Below are 6,675 nucleotides of genomic sequence, written 5' to 3' on the forward strand. Positions count from 1 at the left end.
AGGCAGAAAGTCTAGCAATTTAGTTTGAAATAACGCAAAATGCATGAGTTGCTTAGGAGGGTGAAAAGGGCATAAGTACATGAATCCTTTTCAACAGAAGAAGAACACTGAACATGAAATTTTCCCATAGGCAAAGCAATAAAAATAAATTCTACCTTATCTAACTTAGAAAATTTCACTGGAAATGAATATGAAATGAACTGTGAAACATTACGAAATACATATGAAACATAAGAGACACATTTGATACATTCACAACCACATGAATCTCATGAAACAGAGCCGCTGCCTTTCATTAATCCTCTGTCAAAATATACAATGAAGAATTGAGTTTCTCTCCCATAGTCTCCTCGAAATTACAAGCCAACCAACCCTTTGCAAATGGTTTGCATACAATAGATAGAATGTGCCATGAAGAGATAGAACGCCCAAGGGTTGGGGATTTACTCGAATCATTACAAAATGGAGGTGGAAAGCCAACCATTAGCTACAGGTGCATCATTACAAACATGACAAATGGCTTGGGTGATTGTTTGCCTTCCTTTGCCACTTGGATAGAAGCCAATATGGAGTGAAAATACTTTAAATGCCTTAGTTGCCAAGAAAAATATAGCGTAAATGAGCGGGCCCACTTGGAGTAAGTCGCGAATCGAAATTTCGTGAAGCGGGCGCGATTTTGGCCTTTTTCTCTATATGCGCCACGCCCAAATCTATACGCGCCGCACCACTTTGGAGGTGATTTTGAGCTAACTGCTGGAATCCAAAGTGTGCCCAAGTGTGCTTTTTGGGAAGCCTGGCCTATCTACTTTCCAACCCAAGTGAAATTTCTGAATTTGGTGCCTATTTTCCCCTCCAAATCTTCATTCTCCCAAGACTGCTTCCTGTGTGTCAAAATAGGGGCAGAGAGGTCATTTTTTGAGTGTTTTTGACCTCCTGGAGACTCAAATCATGCCCAAATTTCTTTTCCAAGCACTAGCAGTCATGATTTTTCATGCTCAATCCAAAAATGCAAGCCATTTCTGATTTGGAGCTTCCAATCCTAAGCGTCGCGCCAGTGGTACGACGCACAAGGAGAAAAACCCTGTTTTTTGCACAAAAATTTCCAAAAACACCAAAAATGCCCCAAATTTCTTGAAATTTGGGTTGGAGCTTCCTTATCAAGTGCTATGCTAGGCCAAAGAGGCTTCGTCCAATATCTGAAGTCGATCAAGCTCTCTTTTCCTCTTTTGCTTCTTGATTGCCTTCCTCAATTTCGCCTTCAAATTCCTGATTCGGGCCTTACACACTTTGTTTCGCGCCATGTAGTGGAAAGCCATGTGTCTCAGAAATGCATGGTCCTTGTCGGCTTTGTCCAGCAGCCTCTCTAAGTGCATGTTAACTCTCTCAAGATTTGCATCCCGATCCTCATCTCTTTGCTCCATAGGTCTACCTTGTGATGCCATGATGCGTTGTCGGTTTTCCTTGATCAGTTGCAAATCTATCTCAACTTGCTGGTCCTCAAGTTGTTTGTTCCTCTGCTCTAGGTATGTCATATTCCATTTGGCTCTCCAATATTAGGCATGCCAGTAGCTAATAAAATAGAGTCCGGTGTATGTGTGAAAGTGACACCAGCCAAGATAGCTTGATCTGCATGCAAGTGCAGCACAAAAAGACGAGCCAACTCATGATGAAATTGTACACTTGCCACCTTTTGACAAAACTCATAGCATGACTGATGCTAAAAACATGACATAGCAAGAGGACAGGCCTGCAATTCTGTAAGGGTGGTCGGTTCCCCTCTCACATGTCTGCCACTTTTCTGAGGCCTCCGGGGTCCCTGTTCTTCCAAGGGGAGTCACTTTGGGTTTCCACCTCATAGTCCGATGAATGCTCAGATGCCATGATTGCTATACAAAATACCCTGAAGACAAGATGACTGTTGTGTATGAACTGTGCTTGAACTGCCCTTTTTGATGTGTTGAAATCTGCCACCAAGGGGAAAATGCAACAAGGGATTGTTAGGAAGGGGAATAATATGAAGGGATTAGGGACTATGAGGAGGGATGTTATTTAGGGAGTAGGGAGTTTAGGATATTTTATATAGGGTAGGGTTTGGGGTGTTAGGAAAATTTATATGGGCTAGGGTTTGGGTTTTACCTTTGACAAATGTGCGGAGGGGATAGGGAATAGGATTTTAGTAGCATTTTAGGATAGGGAGAAATGGAAAAAGTGGAATAGGGAAGAAGGGAATGAGAGCAAGAATGAAAAATGAAATGGGGGGAAGAACCTTGGCACCAACACAATGACTTTGTAACCCTAACAGCATTTTCTTTGATGATTTTAAGTGGTAGGGTTTAAGAGTTTTTGTTTCAATCATTATCATCAATAAACCACCATCACTCAGCACAAAAATGGATGAAACATTAAGATGTTGACCCTACTTGGAAAATCCACGCAAATAAATGGAAATTTGGAGAAATTTCAATGAATTTCAGGCCTTTTAGCCCTGAGCACCGCGCCTCCCATGTGCGTCGCGCCAGTGTAAATTTACACTGGAAAATTTCTCCTAGTGCACCGCGCTCCCTCTGTGCGTCGTGCCTTTTTGCAGGAGCCTTTTGGAGGCCTTTCCGGTGTCCAAATTGGGTGCAGGATAGTGCATTGGAAAGGTCTTTGAGTCTACTTTCTAACCCAACCAGAATGTTTCAATTTAGAGTTCATTTGATCTATCAAAAATCAAATCTCCCAAGACTTGTCAAAATGTGCCAAATGAGGCTGCCTCAAGGCAGAGTGCTGTTGCAGTCAACTTTTGAAGGTGTTCCTGAACTCCAAATTGAGCTCATGATAGCTCATTGGAAATATCTTTGTGTTTAGTTATCATTTCACTCATCAAGCAAGTCATTTGGCTAACCAAGCTAGGAGAAAAATTGATTTTCCCAAAATCATTTTAGAGGTGCATCAATTCTCCCGAGGCAACTATATTTTTGACATTTATCCAAAACCATGACACCTGTGTAAAACGTGAAGGAGGTGTTTCTTCCTTGGAATGTTTTGGAAAACACCTCTCTCATTTTTCCCAAATTCATCTTTTCTTGCTCAGAAACATCATTAGAGTAAAACCTATCCCGATGTGTGGAACAAGAGATTTGTCGAAATGAAGCGAAATGAAGGGGATAAGTGGCTTCTAAATTATTGGGAAAATTCTTGGAAGTAGGGAGGGATGTTAAGAAGCAGGGGAAAGTGGAATTTCAAAGACTGAGTGAGGGGAGGGGGTCCAAAAAGGCAAAACACAGGTCCAACCTAGAAAATTGCCAGGTTGTAGCAAGAAACTAGGGTTTGTGCGAAAATGAGGAATTTGGGGGATCTCAGTGATGAGAAGTGTTTGATAAGGTACTTTAAGGATAGGGGAAGGTGTATGAAGATCAGGATAAAAATTTTGCCAGTGATTTGACCATCCAAGAGAAATTGCCTTCAAAACCCTAGGAGAGGGAAATGAACCTTGCCTAGGCGCAACTGAAGCATGAAGAAGGTGTAAAATGACCCATTAGAACTTGAAATGATAATGAAAACCATCTGAATGATGGTACACTCAGCTGAATGGTGACATGGACCGACATTTGGACAACTTTGATAGGAGTAAAAGCGAACCCTAGACCTAGTACCTAGTGACCAAATTTTGCTTGAAGACTCACTGAAATGACAAAATTTGACCTTGACACTATAAAATCACTTTGTAAGAGCATGTTTGATCACTGGAGGAGGGTTGGAAAGAATGACACTAACATTGGCTCCAATGGGGATGGTAGCTCCTTAGAGGTGCCAAGAACTGCAGAGCTTTGGGTGAGCAGATAGTGCCTTCGTCCATTGGGCTATGGAGTCCATTATTTTGACGGACCAACATGACTCAATTTATTGACTGGAACTTGACTCAAACTAACTCAATGCAAACTGAAATGACTGAAAAAAACTGACTCAATGCAAAAGGAAATGACTCATGACTAACTTAACTAAAACAAGGACTGACAAAACTTATTCAATGGCAGTAGTTCATCAAGATTCGAGGGTTTCAAATCATGATGACCACCACCTGTATACTAATGCAATATGTACAATCATGTGTAATGTGTCTTCCAATGTAACCAATCAAGTAGATGCCTCCTTGATTGATTCTCCGGATCAGATCTTCTGGTCAACAACAGATACTTGTAACTAGGCATCCAAAAACATAATTGACCATGATCTCCTTCATCATTGAATACTGCAATAATGACCTTCACTGCTGTCTGCAACAAATCTGCCATTGGATCATGAAGAACATATGGTCTTTCCTCCTGCTGAAGAAACAAGGTGTCGTTCATAGAAAATTTTAGGGGCGAATGTTCGCCCTTTGGCGAAATTAAGGGGCTTTAAATTTTTAGTGGGCGAATATTTTGTATCATAGTAAATTTTTACAAATCACCTCAAATAGCCCACCTTATTTTAAGGGAGAGGGTAAAAAAGGTAAATTTAGCCCTTGAAATTAGGAGTTAATCACCTCAAATAGCCCACCTTATTTTAAGGGAGAGGGTAAAAAAGGTAAATTTAGCCCTTGAAATTAGGAGTTACAACCTTCCATTCGCCCATTTTCAAGAATAGGTTTTATTTAAGTGAATCCTATGGGCCAAAGGCCCAAATACCATATTTATAAAAAAAGGTATGGTAAATTAATAAAAATATAAATAAATGAGAGATATGGTAAATAAATAAACATTTTTTATATTTACTCCATAAGTCATACATGCAAGGGTGTAAACAAATAAAAATATAAGTAAAGTGGAGGTATGGTAAATAAATAAAACGTCTTTTTATACTTACTCAAAAGGTATGGTAAATAAATAAAAATATAAATAAACTAGAGGCATGGTAAATAAATAAAACCTTTTTTTATATTTAGTCCATAACCCTCGTTCTATTTATGAAGGCTCAAGAAAGAGGTTTTATTTAAGTGAATCCTATGGGCCAAATACCATATTTGTAAAAGAGGTATGGTAAATTAATAAAAATATAAATAAACGAGAGGTATGGTAAACAAATAAAGCATTTTTTTTATATTTACTCCATAAGTCACCTTATATTTAAGAACACTCAAAAAATGCCTTATATTTATGGGAAACCTATGGGCAAAATACTATGGGACAAATACCATGGACTAGATTGTTATTAATACCATGCAAAAAAACATTATTAACCCTAATATTAGTATTAATAAAAATAAAAATGGCACATGGTATTGACCCATGGTATTCACCAAAATGGCACATGGTATTGACCCATGGTATTCACCTGGAATGTAGCCTATTTAAATGGGGGAATTAAACCAGCATAGATCCATCTTTACTCTGAATCTACTAACCCCCGAGAGGTATCAAATATCGTGATATGCAAACTAGCATAGAGTGAAAAAATATTTGATCAGATCAAGAGTAAAAATGGATGTTGTAATTTAATGTATGTTAAACATTCTTGGTTAAAATAAAAAATAAAATAAAAATCAACTATTAATTTTATTAATTTTTATAAATTACTAATAGTAATTTTTAAGCTCCAGGTTTATGATAACCCATGGTAATACCATGGTATTCATGTGAGCATAAACTATTTAAAGGGGAAATTCTATCATCTTAGATCCATCTTAATTCTGGGTCTACCAAGTGCTCAGAGGGATAAATAGATTTCATCCCCCTAAGAGTGGTAGATGTGGAGTTAAGATGGATATAGGTTGGTTTTTATGATAATGAAGATATTAAATAGACTTAGGAAATTATATTGTAAAAACATCTTAAGGTGAATGGTTAAAGTATAGACATTGGAAAAGTATATTTGTATACTTCTGTTTTAAACTGAAACAAATCCAGGGCTAAAAGGAATCGATTGATTGCACTAGTCATCTTTCTATAACTTTTCAACATATGCTGGAGTAAACAGATTGTAATTTGGGTAATTTTTCTAATTGCAAACAGGAACATACTTGTATATTGGCAGGGTGGTTACGAGGTCCCTAGAAGTGATGAATTTGAATTTTTCTTGGTTTTATATATAGTATTAGGTTTTTTCTCATGCTTTCTGTGAATGGCACGGGTGAATTTTATCCTACACCCACTAGGTTATCGATATGTAATTTTGGTAATTTTGATTTCAAAAGATATTTTAAAGAAATGCAATGATTTCATTTGTGTATTCAATAAACACAAGATTTTAAAATTGAGTAAAATATTCGCCATTCTTGGTGAGAGATTCGCCAAAAAATTATATATACATATCATATTATTGATAAAATCGCCTTCCATTTTTCCTATATACCATGGAGATTCGCCCATTTATTATACATGTAAATTTAGGGGGGGTCCTTAAAATTTTCCCTAGTGTCGTTTTCTTGTGATGTTGATCTCTTTTCATAAATAAGAGTAGGTTCCTGGTCTTCAAACAATTCTGAACAAGTAGATGAGCAGATTTCCTCTTCAAAGAACATTTCAGAACATGAAACATAGGAAGAAGAATCTGAAATGGAATCCTGAATGGTCTAGTCTGCTGAAGTCTGAATACATTGTAGATCATCTTCATATGATATGACAGGCAGATTGTCTTTGCATCCATCAATCATGAGAAAAGAAACTTCAAATGATTCTTGAAACCCAACACAATCATTTATATCATCTACCA

This window comes from Pinus tabuliformis, chromosome 4_1 (genome assembly GCF_031772625.1).
Source record: "Pinus tabuliformis cultivar Carrire ecotype Pingquan chromosome 4_1, CPIR1, whole genome shotgun sequence".
In the NCBI taxonomy this organism is placed as follows: domain Eukaryota; kingdom Viridiplantae; phylum Streptophyta; class Pinopsida; order Pinales; family Pinaceae; genus Pinus; species Pinus tabuliformis.